Source organism: Parasteatoda tepidariorum, chromosome 9 (assembly GCF_982258835.1).
Source record: "Parasteatoda tepidariorum strain Cologne lab strain chromosome 9, Ptep-v5.0, whole genome shotgun sequence".
NCBI classification, from domain to species: domain Eukaryota; kingdom Metazoa; phylum Arthropoda; class Arachnida; order Araneae; family Theridiidae; genus Parasteatoda; species Parasteatoda tepidariorum.
In genome coordinates, this window is record NC_141763.1 from 81,005,060 (window position 1) to 81,020,306 (window position 15,247).

Below are 15,247 nucleotides of genomic sequence, written 5' to 3' on the forward strand. Positions count from 1 at the left end.
AAAAAAAAAATAAAATAGAACAGGCATCGGTATACCATCTGCGTCAGAAGGTTAAGTAGAAATCTTTATGACCTTTTTAATGATCTGATTTGCATTGTGCGGACGAAAAACCAAGAACCTCTCAAGTTTAAGGTCACGTTTGCAAGACTCTCACCTCATATGATTGGGGATATTTAATCTTCGTCAATGCTGGCTAGGAGCAGTAAACGAATCATTAAACACGAATAAGCGAAAATTTAATTATGCATAAATGCTGTTAGTTGTCCACATCGATTATGTTTGTTCATTGTATCTATTAATAACATGTGGGAGAAAATATTCTTTTTGTTTTTGTAGGATGTTTTGTCTGTCTGGTATCTTTTATAATTAACGCCAGTGCAAATGAAATCAAGTTACTTTCACTAAATGGCAAACGGAAGATAGTATAATGTTGCCGCGTATCTAGTTTTACAGTTCTTTGTGTTGATTACATTTCCATTAAAATGCTTACGGCTGGCTGATTTAATTGATCGGATGGATGTAGATCTTAGGATGTACGTACAATTGCTTTCGAAGAACTATGAAGACTAGCGAATTATTATTGAATACGTTATTGAATACTTATTATTGAATGCTTGGTAACTTTAAACCTAACTTTTAGCAAGGGATTACTTTATTTAAGTCGATGGTTTTATAGCCTTCTCGAGGTTCTCCTTTGCATTTATGTCTTAGCCCACAGACTAATATTTTATCCACAACTCACTACTATAGGCATTTAATCCTGTTACAAAGGAAATATGGTGAGCTGTAGATCTAGCCTCACCTAACTATATTTAAAGCTGTAAGTTTATTTAACACCGTTGCCAACGCTCGGTTGACAGCTGTAGTTGTAATTTGGTTTTTCATTTTTTTCAGCTTTACCTTTTCATTCTCTGCCGTCAGATCAGATGATTGTGTTTTTGTTTTAATTAATAAATTCAGTTTATGTATGAACGATGTTTCTTTCTTTATGCATAACGCTCAATGGACCCTCGAAGACACGGGGGCCTGAAGAAATACGCATCTGAAAAAATCCTATTTATACAAATTTAAAGAGCATGGTTGAAAAACCTGATTACAGATTAATCGCCTGATCTGCTCCTGGAATAATATGCACCATTAAAGTTGCAATTAATTTACTTTTAAACTTATAAGATTTCCCAGCTTATGTGTACTCGTGGTGTATAACGGTTAGGCTGTCCGCCTTGTACCAGAGAGGTGCGGACAAAGGAGAAGAAGGCTAGGTTCCATGGACATAATCCCAAAGGTTGGAACGGTCTTTACTTATAAAGGAATAAAAAATATTAAGGGGTACAGCAACAGAGGTTCTTGAAATCGGTTTATTTCTACCTTTCCCCCTCCTACTACTGTAGATTCTATCTCTTTTTATTTATAGATGGTATGTTGTTGAATTTCTGCACTGTTTATTATAAACAGTACTGTGCCATTTATTAAAATATTTCTTTGAGAATTCATTCATATTACTCGTGTTGATTAAATCCGCCAACACATTTTGAGATAGAACGAAATCATAAAATGTTGGTTTGCCGTAGGCAACGTCGTACCCAATAAGAACGTTATCCAACAACCGGTTTACGTGACATAACTCCTGTCACTTTGCTTCGTTTGCGCATGCGCTGGATCTTCGTACACATGATGCTCGGCTGAATCTGAGAATGTTACTCTCCCTGCTAGTTGTTTTTCTGGTGTAGCATTTCTTACTGATCATTTTTTATAAGATATTGCATTCAGTATTTCCTATCTCGTTTTCCAAATCAAAATAAAATAACTAAATTCTGTAAGAAAGAAATAAGTTTTCCTAATTACCATTTTCAACGTTTATATCTGATCTTTTCAGTTTTCATTTTAAAGTAAATCTTATTTCGGCTTATTTTATTTTAATCAAATTTATAATTTTACTTAAGCTCATGGACTAAAACGTAATTTAAGATTATTAATGATTAGACGATGAAAAACCTCTGTCCCTCTAAATTAATATTTCAAAAACTAAATAGCCTTTTTGTGTGTTAATGCGTTCACTGTTACCTTAATTTCTTTATTTATTAAGTAGGACTTCGAATGGAGGTCGAATATTTAGGGTTCCGTAGAGAAATTGGGAACCTCTGCGTTAAACAATCATCCACTTAAGATTTTGAAATATCTAACGATAAAGAAATCGGTTCATTTTGGACGTATACACGATGTCCACAATTTTTATGGCTCTTTATTAATAATTTGGTTTAAATTTTCCCTTCTCGCAAAAGGTTTTTTTCTATGTCATTGCTGACATGAAGGAGTAAATGAATCATTAAGGTTATCGAAGACTCAAAATTCGTGCAAATTGCATTGCCTATATACTGTTAGCTATTGATTATTGTGTTCTTTATATCTATTACTAATACGTAGAAGCTTTATTTATTTTTTTTTTTTTCGTTAGCGTCTGTCTCGTATCTTCAATAATTATCGCCAGAGCAAATGAAATCAAGTCACTTCCAACTAAATGACAAACGGATGAAAGTGAAAAATTGCCGCGTTGTCCCATATCTAGTTTTACACCTCTTTGTCCAAGTTGATTACATTTCCATTAAAATGCATACGACTGGCTTAATCGATCGAAGGTTTGAAATATCTTTTGGAGGTAGAATTGCTTTCGAAGAGCTATGACGGCGAAGAATTATTGAAAACGTGGAAGCGGCGAATCCGGAAAAGCTTATACTCCCCGGAGAGGCAACAAACAGGAGAGGAAACTCCGATGACATTCTTAGGGCCGGACTTTTCCGGAAAATCAATGGGCTGCTTTTCCCGCTGAAACTCCAGAGAATACACACTTCGCCGTACAGCAGAAATGCGAAAACGCTGCTCCCGTTTTCGCATCGTTTTAAAGCGATTTTAGTTTTTTTTGTTTTAGGACCGAGATAAAAAGTGTTCTTTCGAGCGAAAATTCTGGAAGATAGGCTTTTGAGGCGTAATTATGTTGAATTGTTTTTCAGTTTGTCGTTTCTCCACCGTGCGTGTAGGTAAGTTTATGTTTGTTTACATCTGACCGCTGACCGGAAATAGTGAAGATTTGAGTTAAAATATTTTTTTATATTTCAGTAGCGTATAAATAACTTTTATTTCTTTCGAGCCCTCGACAGTCTTATTCATAATATCTAATATGTTAAAAGCAGAGCTTTTAACGAAGATTCTGGGTGGGGAAAAAAAGTGTGCAATAGTTTATTTTTTAATTTGAATTTGACTAATATGAAATCATTAAAACTGTTATTAACATTGAGAAAGATTAAAAGATGATTGTCCTCTCAATGAATACGGGAATAATTACAACGGGTTTTGAGTAATTTCTATGGATCTTAAAAAGTTCCAATTACGGATGTTTCCAATTTTTTTTTAAGCGAGAAAAAGTTCATTTTCTTTGTTATTTTTCTGGGTTTTCATTTTCTTGTACATTTCTGTTTCTTTCTTTTTTTTTAATTTGTAAGCCATTTATTAGAAATTATTATTTTTTTAAATTTGTAAGCCATTTATTAGAAATTAGTTGGTTTTTCTTTCGGTAAATGTTATCCGAGGTTATTTTTTTTTTGTAATTTCAGATTGTCAATCTTAATAGATTTTAAATACTATATTTTATTGTATGGAGATCAGTTATTTGTGGTGTGCCGATTCTGTGTTCCAATCTAAATTTAAATATACACCGTAGTTTTACAAATCCCAATCCCGTGGCTATGAAAAACCACTGAAAAATAAAACCCCGACTGCAAAATTTCGTTTCTGATTGGAGTTTTGACACAATTTTGTCCCGTTGAACAAATTTTTTTTAGTTTACTTTCCTACTGTTTAATTTTGTTTCATTTTTTTTATTGCTGTAGGAATTTTGTATTTACTATAAGAAGTTTTTGAGATTACCAGTTGTGTATCGCGAGCAGATATCTATTAAGATTAACATGAATTTGAACCCTTCGCCTTTAAAGTGCTCCGGTGCAAAGCTATCAAAATTTGTCATCTAACATCGAAGATAAACAGATTATTTCAAAATTATTCTATTGAAATATCTCAACATTTTTATTGTATCGACATAGGTTGGGTTGCATACATAACATTTTGAATCTTAAATTTTAAACCTAGTTATCTTATTCGGTTATCTTTACTATTTCCCACACAAATTGTTATATCTAGTACTTATTTTTTGTTTGTTTTTGTTTTGTTACCATAAGCACTTGTTGAATGATTTCTTTTCTCCAAAAAGTAGTTTTATTATTATTAGTCAGGGGTCTGTTTCGAAGAAATTTGGGTCCGTTAACGGACCCTTCACAAAATATCTTTTCATCAAAACGGACCCTTCACAAAATATTTTAACTTAAATTATTTTGTGAAGGGTCCGTTTTTAAGTTAAAAACGGACCCTTCACAAATTTGTTTATCTTCATTATTGTTTTGTTAATCTTTCCCAAGAAGGGGGGGGGGGAGGAAGACGGTCTTCCTTTATTCGTCCGAAATGAATATTCCGCGTTCAGCATTATAGGCTAAATACCAAATATTTGTATGTTGCATCTCTAATTTAATAGCAGCAATTGCTGTTTATTTTTGAAAATTTAATTTTTTTAATTACTATACCGTGTTGAGCATAATCTTGGTATGTCTTGTTATACAATTTAAAAACTCCTTGACAAAGTGTTTTGCAATAACAGGACCCTATTTGCACAAATTCACAGAAGCAGGACCCTGGCTGAAAGAATGTGACTTAGCGTTTATTTTATATTCACAAATTGCGAGCAATTTTTTCACAATTTTACAAAAACGGACCTTTTACAAAATGTCTGGACAGACCCCTGTTATTGCAAAAACTTATTCATAACATTGTTTAATTTTTTTAATTGCTTAGAAATGTTTAACATAGAACGATTTTTAAAAATCTAAAATTATTATGAAAGTTAATCTTCTTTACCGTTTTACCCCGTTCGACGAACTAGTATTTACCTAGTTAGCTACTATAAGGCGGTGAGCCGCGGTAGCTCAATGGTTAAGGCGCTGAAATGTCACTGTGAAAAACTTGGGTACGATCCTCACTGGCGGCTTGAAGCTCACTTAACTTCAGATCGATGGGTACCAGCCTGTTCTAGGAAGTAAAGGCGGCCTGGGCGCAGTGTTGACCACATTTCCACAACAAGCCGTCGGTCACGAAATTGCGGAGCCTTAACCTCTATTACCCTCTGGCACACAGAAGAATGCTTTATTTATAAGAAAGGGACATAACTTTTAATTTAATAATTTAAATAATTTAAATCAAAACGAACTAATAAAGATCAAAGGATATTGCAGACAAATACTGAAAAATAAGACACTTATAATCAAGGGGCATAGTTAAAGGGGAATACTTATAATAAATAAGGATGCCCAAAGGCAGAATCGTGGCGACACGGCGACATTGTCGCAGAACGTTACAGAGTTCTTGCAGAAAAATTTTTCCTTTACAAAGTAAAAAAATTTGGTTTTCTTTTCTGCAAAAATTTTCGAAATTTTTTTCTCTCTAAAATTATATTTAAAAAATGTCTCTTTCAAGCATCGAAGGGGAAAGAAATGTTCTTCATTTTTCGATTCTTATTTGAGAAGAATGAAAAATAAAGAATATTGAAGTAAAAAATTTCTTTTCTGCAGAAATGTTAGAAATATTTTTTTCCCACCACAATTATACTCAAGAGATACTTTATTCACTCATCAGAGGGGAAGAAATGCTCGTGATTTTTTTTAATTTCCTTTTGGGAAAAATAAAAAATTTCGATTTTCTTTTCTTTCACTGATTTTACGATTTTTAATTATTATTTTTCTATGTGATGATAATTTAGAAAATGAGAAAAAAGAAATAATTAGTGTGTTTTCCGCGTACAAAATGTGAGAATATCGCCCATGATATTAGAATAAAAAAATATTACATATTCATTATTTAAAAAAAAAATTCATAAAATTTTATTATATCCAAATAGGCTTTTCTTTGTAAATACAACGTTTCTGTTACTTTAAATTTAATTAATAACATGTATATTAGGTATTATTAAAAGTATCTTGCAGAAAAATATTAGTGCTAGAGAAGATTGTCGCAGAAAGGCCAAAAAAATTCTGCCACAGGGTAAGGATGTATTGAATATTTAGCCGAATACCGAACATTCGCCCAAAAAAAATGTGGCTGAATACCGAAAATTCGGCTGCCGAATAGCAAATTTTTAAAAATATGAAGAAAAAAAAATCATTAAAATTATTATTTATTATGTAGAAATAAGTTTAGTTATTATTGCAAAATATCAATACTTTGCTGTATTATTGGTATATCCCATACCAATAGAACAGACAGGGAAAAGAACTTTAATAGAAATGTTTAAGATAATAAAGATAGTTAGGTATTAGAATAATTCGAAATATTTAGGATAAAAAGAAACCAAGTAACAAGCCATTAAAAAAAAAATATTAGTTTTTAAAACATAAAGTATTTGAAAAACGATGAAATTGACTTGTCTGAATATCATTAAAAAAAGAAAAAATCCATAATACAAAACTCATGGTTCAGTATAATAAAGTAATTTAGTTTCAATTCTTCAAATTTTGCTTCTCCAAGTGTCTTGCTGAACATAAATTAATAAGTTTTAGAACTTTATTTCTAATAGTTAAAAATACAATTTTGGATTACACTTTAGTAAATCTATTAAAATTAATAATTTTCATTTTTATTATAAAATTACGAAAATTATTATATTTTCATTGCTATATTTAATTATTTAAACATACTATAATATTTTTTTTACTTTTGCTCGCCATATTTCAGCCGCCATTTTGTTTTTTTTTGTGGGTATTTTTAGTGTATTTCAAAATTTCAACTATGAATTCAATTTACCTGCGCATAAAGACCCCTAAATAAACACCCCCAAATTTTTAAACAAATTTTATCGAAATACTAATTTTGGCCACGAAACCTTGGGTGCTGGTCCACTGTGCAGCGATGAGTTGAAGTTTATACAAGTTTTATTCTGTTAAATATGAATAATAAACCAGTATCTGTAATTAATAAATGTGTTAGCTTTTTATTTATATCGTTCCGAATAATATTTATCAGAATACCTGAATGGAATGTTTTGTTTATTGCTACTCCATGCCACTGTTGATTTCGTCAGTAAACTATCGACCTGTTTATGGACCCCACCTTTGCTGAGGTCAAGGGGGAAACATTCTTCTAATACAGAATGCGCCAACAATAGTCAGACGATTTACTACTAGACAAAAAGAACCTTTACCTGCTGAACTGAACCAGATAAAAGAACATTCTAAAAACCGGATTCCATGTGTATTTACGAAAACTTTTTTTCGCCTTTCTGGTAAATGTCGAAGGTAGAAAAGATAACAATGAGCAATTTTGATGTAAAATGTTGAGATTGGGCTTGGAGACTGGCCATCAGCCTGTCGAGAACATTTTTTTTTTATGGCTTTGTTCCAAGTTTTTCTGAGAAAATTCGGACTGGACGGTTTTTGATTTGAATACTGAACGTCAATTTTCATCTTGTTAGAAAGAAGAAAGACTGGATTTTATGGTTATTTGTTTTGCGTAGTGCTTCTTGGAACGCAGAATTTATTGTTGACTTGAGTGATTAGTTGAGGAAAACATTTATCAATCGGATTATTTTTTTAAATGTCTTGACGCGAGAAATCCACCAACAGGTGGGCAGATTCCTGTTTGTTTTCTCAAATGTTATGTGTTTTTGATTCTCTTAAGTGGGTATAGGGGGGTGAACTAACCAGTGAAGGAACACTTAAGCTTCGCTTGCCTTTTAAAAATCACATTAATTTCAAAATTCGTAATTTTAATTAAATGACAGTGTCAACATGTTTGTTACTAATTGCAAATTATGTAAAAAAATTGTAGAGAACTTACATAATATTGTTTTAAAATTTTGGAGGTTCAAATAACAAGTAGTAAGAAGACCATGTGAAGGAACAGCTCTTACCAGTGAATGAACACCCAGTAAAGGAACGCTTAATTTTGGTTATTTTTTAATGCTCTTTATGAATTTGAAAGCCATACAAATATTTAAAAACAAGCATATTCTTGAAATTATAACATATAAATACTTGGAAAATGTTAACCTTTTTTTGTAATCATGAATTGAAAATTAACGTGTCAACATATTAACACATACTGTTCATTCACTGGGAAATCTATGCCCAGTAAAGGAACATGCCAGTTCCCTCACTGGTTAGAAGTTGTTTTTCGTATTTTTAACATACTTTTGATGCGGAACATCACTAAAGGTACAAGAAAATTAAAGTTTATCTTTTACTTCCATTAACTTAGAAAAACACCAGTAAAGGAACACTTGTTCCTTCACTGGTTTTTCATCGTTTGGTGATCCAGTGAATAAACACTCCCTTATCTCAGTACTTTATTATGCTATGATGCTTAAAAAAAAAAATAAAACGTAACTTCAATAACTATATTTTGAATTATCCTTTTTCATAGTGAGAAAAATAAAACTATTACATTATTCCTCTTCAAACATATAAATACAAACACTCACCTTATAATTTTTTCAACGAAACAAGGTGTTGCAGAGATAATAACAAATTCAAAATTTTTTCCAGAGAAGTCTATTTGACCAGGTAATCCAAAATATTGCTAGATGACTTCCTATTGTTTGGCAGTAAGCTATTGTTATCAATCAATCTAAAGAAAATCTTTCGAATTCTTATTTTTAATCAATATATATGAAATGTTCCTTCACTGGGTAGTGTTCCTTCACTTGTTGGTTTACCCTATTAATGTTTTTAAAAATTAGCTATAAGTGTGTTTAATTTTTAATAAAGTATAAGAAAGAAAATAAAGTATAAAAAGGAAAAACGTATAAATAAATTTATTAACGATTTTTTTTTTTAATTTCTTTTTTTTCTTTTTACATTACACAAATGGCAAAGTGGATTTCATAAATAACTTCATTTGTTTTGATTAAAATATTGCAGGGACTGATACTTCTATCATTATATGATGATAAAAATTTTGTAGTAAATCAATATATGATTGATTTAAAAGAGAAAATTTTTCATTTTAAAGTAAATCTATTTTTACATTGTCGATTTTACAGAAATATACAAATTTTCCTTTACGCTAGCACATTGGGGTGCAATTCAATTTTTTCATCTATATACTCAATATTTGAATTGATTTTTCTATTTGTGTTAGTAACTGTCTTAAATAATAAACCGGGAAATATCAATAACACTATGTGTAGTAAATAAAAATAAAAATGTGGAATAAACTGATAAAAAAAAAACTTTTTTGTACGAATTGTAAAGTTGGGTCTAAATAGCTTTTGTTTTCCTTATAGGATTTTTTATTTTATTTTATAACTGGCTCTGAACAGCCGACGCAATTCTGAGTTTACGACTATCAATGTTCAATTCCTTAGCCTTTTAATTTTGAACAAGGAGACTCTTAGATTGGGAATTAACATTTGATGGAATTAACTCACATTCTTGTTAAATGGTGAGGAAAACCACGAGAATCTTCCACTATTAGCCCCCGACGACAAGGAATTCATTCTTAAGGATATTTTAACCGTCGTTGAACAACCGACCCATTTTTGAGTTTATGACTTCCAATGTTTAACTACGTAGCTTTGTAATTTTGAACCCAATCCAGAAGACAATGAAACTCCTAAATCAAGTATTAAGAGAAAATTGCCATCCTGGAGGACTTTTTGATGGAAATAACTCGCATTTGCATTACGTGGCGTTTTAAACCACGAAAATCTCACGGTTAACCCGACAGCATGGGAGCTCCAACCCATGATCCGTATACCACTGGGGATATTTAACGTCAGCACTATTGGCTTTAAAAGCATGTGTAAAAGGAAATACTGTGAAAAATAAGTTTAATTAATTTGTCTTTGCGGGCTACTTTTGTCCAGCGGCGAGGAGCCCCTACTCTTGTTTCAAATGCTTTTGTAACGTTATATAGTGGACATAACGTTATAAAGTGGATATAACGTTAATAGTTAGCAGGGGTCTGTTCAGACATTTTGTGAAAGGTCCGTTTTTTGTAAAATTGTGAAAAAACTACTCATAATTTGTGAATATAAAATAAACGTTAAGTCACATTCTTACAACCAGGGTCCGCTTTTGTGAATTTGTGCTAATAGGGTCCGTTATTACAAAAAAACTTTTTCAAGGAGTTTTTAAATTACAAAGACATACAAGATTATGCTCAACACTATGAAATTATAATTAAATTTTAAAAAATAAACAGCGATTGCAGCTACTAAATTAGCGATGCAACATATAAATATTCGGTATTTAGCCTATACTGCTGAACGCAGAATTTTCATTTCGAACGAATAAAGGAAGAAGCGTCTGCCGAAGACAAAATTTAGTTCGTTTACATCTCTGTCTTCTCCCCCCCCCCTTCCTGGGAAGGGTTTATTCGATTAACAAAACAATAATGAAGATAAACAAATTTGTGAAGGGCCCGATTAAAAGATAAATTATTTTGTGAAGGATCCGATTTTAAGTTAAAATATTTTGTGAGGGATCCGTTTTCATGAATAGATATTTTGTGAAGTATCCGTTAACGGACCCAAATTTCTTCTAAACAGACCCCTGGTTAGGATAATAATTAGTCTTGAACGAAACGTTTCTATTTTATTATGGTAAGGTGGGAAATCTGACTTTTTTTTAAAAAAGAATTATACGACGAAGACTATTTTACCGATTGATTATTTATCTTCGATTGCTTATATGAAGGCTGTAAAGTTTCAGCTGTTTTATTTTTAGAAACACGGAGTTGATGAATGAGCCCTTTCGACTCCCGCCTACGCATGAAAGGAAAACATTTCTGTTTTTGTTACTTTATCTTTCGAATTTTTTTTTTTTAATATTATGCATTGCTGTGATTAATTTTGGAATACAGACGAATTACTTACACGAATTTTCTTCACTGGCCGGAAGTTGGTTTTCCTTTTACTATTTTCTCGATTCTGATAAGTTAGTTTCAGGGTTAGAGTTTTGTTATATTTTTACATCATTTCTTTAACCCGTTTTGTCCCGAATTTATATATTGAAATGATACAAAAAGTGGTTTTAAGGAAAAAGTGGTATAATATATTTTCGAAATTAATTGTTTTATCTACTGTTAGGGCATGCAAAAAGTCTTTGATAGATCTAAAAGTACTTGCTCCTTATAATTCTAGATCTAATCAGAAATAACTAAATCATTGTGGTATCTGAGAATCTTTTAATTCACCCAGATAAATGAAAATGCTGGAAAAAGTTTCCCACCACAATGAATGTTTTTGAAAAAAGGAATTGTCCTAAATATATGACGCTGGGCGTTAACCGGTTAATGAGAAACATTTTAAATGCAATGAAGTAATTTATAATTTTTTGATTCCAAGAAAAAGTTGTGATTGTAATTTATTGAATTTGTATTGATATTTTAACTTATTTCATTTTTTTTTGAAGTAAAAAGTATGCAATAGAAACTGTAGCATATCGAAAGACAAGAAGCGAAACACCCAGAATAACTTTGATCTAATGATCAGATTTTCACGTACCAAGACTCAAATTAAATGGCTCACGGGGATGATGACTTCATATAGGCTGATTAATTTCCGTAGATGATATTTTGAGTGACGAAATTAAACGCAAAAACGTACTTTTCTAAATAAACATACCTTTTTTTTTCTCGACAGATTGGATTTAATAGTTTGATCAGGAAAGCGGTCTAAAGTTTGGAACCCTTAATGTTAATTTTACTTATGGCTTATATCGCTATTCTATTTTTTCGACTATTATTAAATAGAATGAAAAATAATGAATACTTATTTTATACTTTTTTTTGCATGGAATTATATTTGGACAAACGAGTATTATAATAGCGTGCAAAAATTTTTCGATTTGCTTAATATATTTTGCATCGTAATAATAATTGCTTAGATAAATTTTTTTAAAAGCAAATTTTTTCTTTATGCGCAAGGTACCTTCACCGCAATATAGCGTTTTGAAAATAAAAACTTGGTTGACTTTAAATGCGTGGCCTAAATCTTAAGCAGACAGAAACTCTTACGAAAATAATCCTCTCAGAGAGTTAAGCCTTTTTTAGATTTGCACTGTAAGGTGGGAAAAAACGGAAGTTTTTATTTTCAAAACGTTATATTGCGGTAAAGGTACTTGGTGTAAAAAAAGTAAATTAATTTGTTTGAAAAAATAGGGAATAGCTGCCATAGGGTACCGGCAAAACCTTTCTGGTAACCGCCAGGGCCTAACGCCTAATTGGGGCCTGAGGCAAAAACTTCTTTTTGGGGCCCCACTCTGCTTTACTATTTCAGTGATGAAGAAAAGAACTTAATGGAGGTATTTAAATTTTGTGATATGCAAAAATACAGGCTTTTCATTGGCTAAATATGTCCGTCTTGATTGCGAAAATCTAGCTGAATTTCACCCCAGAAAGCCATGGATTTACGAAATACAGATTTTTTGTGTTCATACGATAGATTAATGAAAAAGCTAACATAAAGCTTCGAAATTTTACACTGTACTGATATTTTGTTTTAAAGAAGTTCAATAAAGAAGGATACGTACAATAAATTTTCTATTTGATTTGGGGGCCTCCTCTGACATGGGGGGCCCTGGGCAACTGCCCCGTATGCTCCTGCCTTAGTCAGGCTGTGGGAACCGCTGATCTGTGCTACTAGCATAAATTTAGTTGCGCAATGAACGATGTCAATTTCCATCTTAGCTTTATTAAAACTTAAAATGAAAACGCATTTACATAATTTCGCTGACATTAAAAAAATGTGAATTTCATACTTACGAAATGGCGAATGCTTACAGATGTCTAAAATCATGGTAAGAATCTCGAAATGTCTGGTTTAATTGAAACTTTTACTTACTCTTATATCTCTAAGGAATGAAAATGTCTAAAAAGGGGTTCGCATTTGCTCTTTTAATTCCATTATGAATAAGAGAATGTGAGGCCTAACTTTAGTAGTATGTGAAGGGACAGAGCATAATGGACTATTAAAATATGCTGCACTTGTTTGTTGGTAGTTAAAATGCCGAAGAGTGTGTTCGCGTGACGGAATCCATTTGCAAACATGCAGAATCAAAAGCTTTTTGATATCGTTAAAAGAAAAAAAAAGTCTTTTTTGGCGACACAATTTACATGTTCTTGGAATCTGAGATACTTAAGAAAGTTGTGGTATAATCAGGAACTTGGCTTGCAATTTAAACGAGGGAATTAATGACAGCAATTGGTTAAGGAACTTCGGAAAATTGTTTTAAATGTGTGATATATTCCCCATATTGTTTTTTCCCCCTATAATTCATTGATGTATTTTAGCAATTTGAGACATTGTTCATGTTTAGATTGCTACAATGTATTGGGACAAAACAGATGATGGGCATTTTTGAAGTTTAAATCGTTAAAACAAAAGTTGTGTATTTACCGTTCTTAATTGTTTGATAAAAGTGTTGTTTTACATCAGGCAAATTTGTAGTGTTTTATTTCAAATTTTGTGTTAACTCGGAGTCATATGCCTCTCAATTTTTGTCCAAAGGGAGAGCGGGGTAGTATCTTTTATAATCTGGTTATTTGCATTGCGTAGTCATTGCAATGCTCGACGATGATCCCTACTTGCCAACGTTTTATTTCATTTATTTATTACTTTTTTTAAAAGCAAACTAGCAAATCTTACTTGATATAAAGTCGTGCAAATTAGCTAGAAAAATATGAAATCTATTACATGAAGTAATTAAATTCCTTTATTTTTTTTTCAGTTTCATCGTTTTTGTTTACTGTAAGTTTTTTTTTTAAATTTTCAATAATGTGTAAACTACTTGTCTCACAGGACAAGTTAGCAAACATGTCTTCATTATGAAAGAAAAAAAAAAGTTTTATTGAAGAAATGAAAAAATTTTAGGTATATGAAACTACCCATCATGTATTTTACTGTTTAACTAATTAATTAGCAACAAAAATGAGAAAAATCTAGCAAGGATAAAAAGTAGATTCATAAGTTTAAAAACTGTGTAAATCTGCCTCTTCATTCTCCCCCTCCTCAGTTTACCAGAAATTTGTCCCTTTTGGCGTTTATTTATTGTAAAACTTGTTTGTTGTTCAAGCTCAAGTTGAAAGTAAACACAATATTAATAACAAGAAAGCTCCAAGAATGTTTTTTTTTTCTTCCCCGCTTTTTTTTTTTTCCATCTAAGCTTTAGATTAAAAATTTTTTTTTTTTAGAAAATATGTTGGCACGGATAATAACTCCCACGAGGTAAAATTTTTTATTTATATATTTTCTCTTTCCGTGTCTATTTAAAAAAAAAAAAAAAAAAAAAAATCTGTTTTAGTTTAACTTAAAATTTTTGGAATGTTTTATAAATTAAAATTGAATTTTACGTCGTTATGCAATCAAATACATTTGATAATGTTTAGCTAATTTAAAAAATAATATTTTGCCTATTTGTTTGTGTGATAGTCAATTTCTAACATACTTTCGAAAATTTTAAAAGCCATAATTCTGCAGTATTGATCATTTAATGTAATAATTGAAAATATTTTGTTTCTACTATCTTGCGTATTTTATTAGCTTGGTATACTATTACATGCAAACATTTGATGCATTATAGTATGATAACTGTGTTATTTTATTGCTTTGAATATTACATTTGGTTACCTTGTAAGAAAAATGCTTGCAACAAAACATTTAAAAATAATTTTTTCAAATGTTTTGTTACGTTTTGAAGGTGAAAAAATTCTTAAATACGACATAGGAAAGCATTAGCCTTTAAATCATGTCAATATAACAAACCACATTTTAAAATTGTTGTGGGAAAAAAAAAATCTTTGTTTTTTTAAGTGAGTTTGTGGGAAAAAACTATTTTTATTTAGGCTTACAAGTTGTTTCTGTAATTTGATTTTATCAAATGAAAATTTTGGAATACTGCAGAAAATACTAGGCAAAGTTTCATGTCAAAATATCATCTTTGGAAAAAAGTGTGGCTTTCATCCCAAGTCCTGAAATTCAATTATTTATTTTTAAAAAAATGTGGGTGCTGCAAACGTATAAAATTTTTATTATTTTGAAAAATTCAATTGTTATTAAATTATTTTGCACTATATTTTAACATATACTTTTACTTGTGAATTCCGGTCTTCACAATAATATTAGTTATATATTTTATATCGACGCTATTGGCTC

General features: G+C 31.0%; 1 protein-coding gene across 2 annotated transcripts in view; it reads left to right on the forward strand.

The window, feature by feature from the left end:
- The window catches only part of sfl (N-deacetylase and N-sulfotransferase sfl), a 97,185-nt gene that overhangs the window by 17,850 nt on the left and 64,088 nt on the right, over positions 1-15,247 (forward strand). The gene's annotated exons all lie outside the window — the stretch shown is intronic.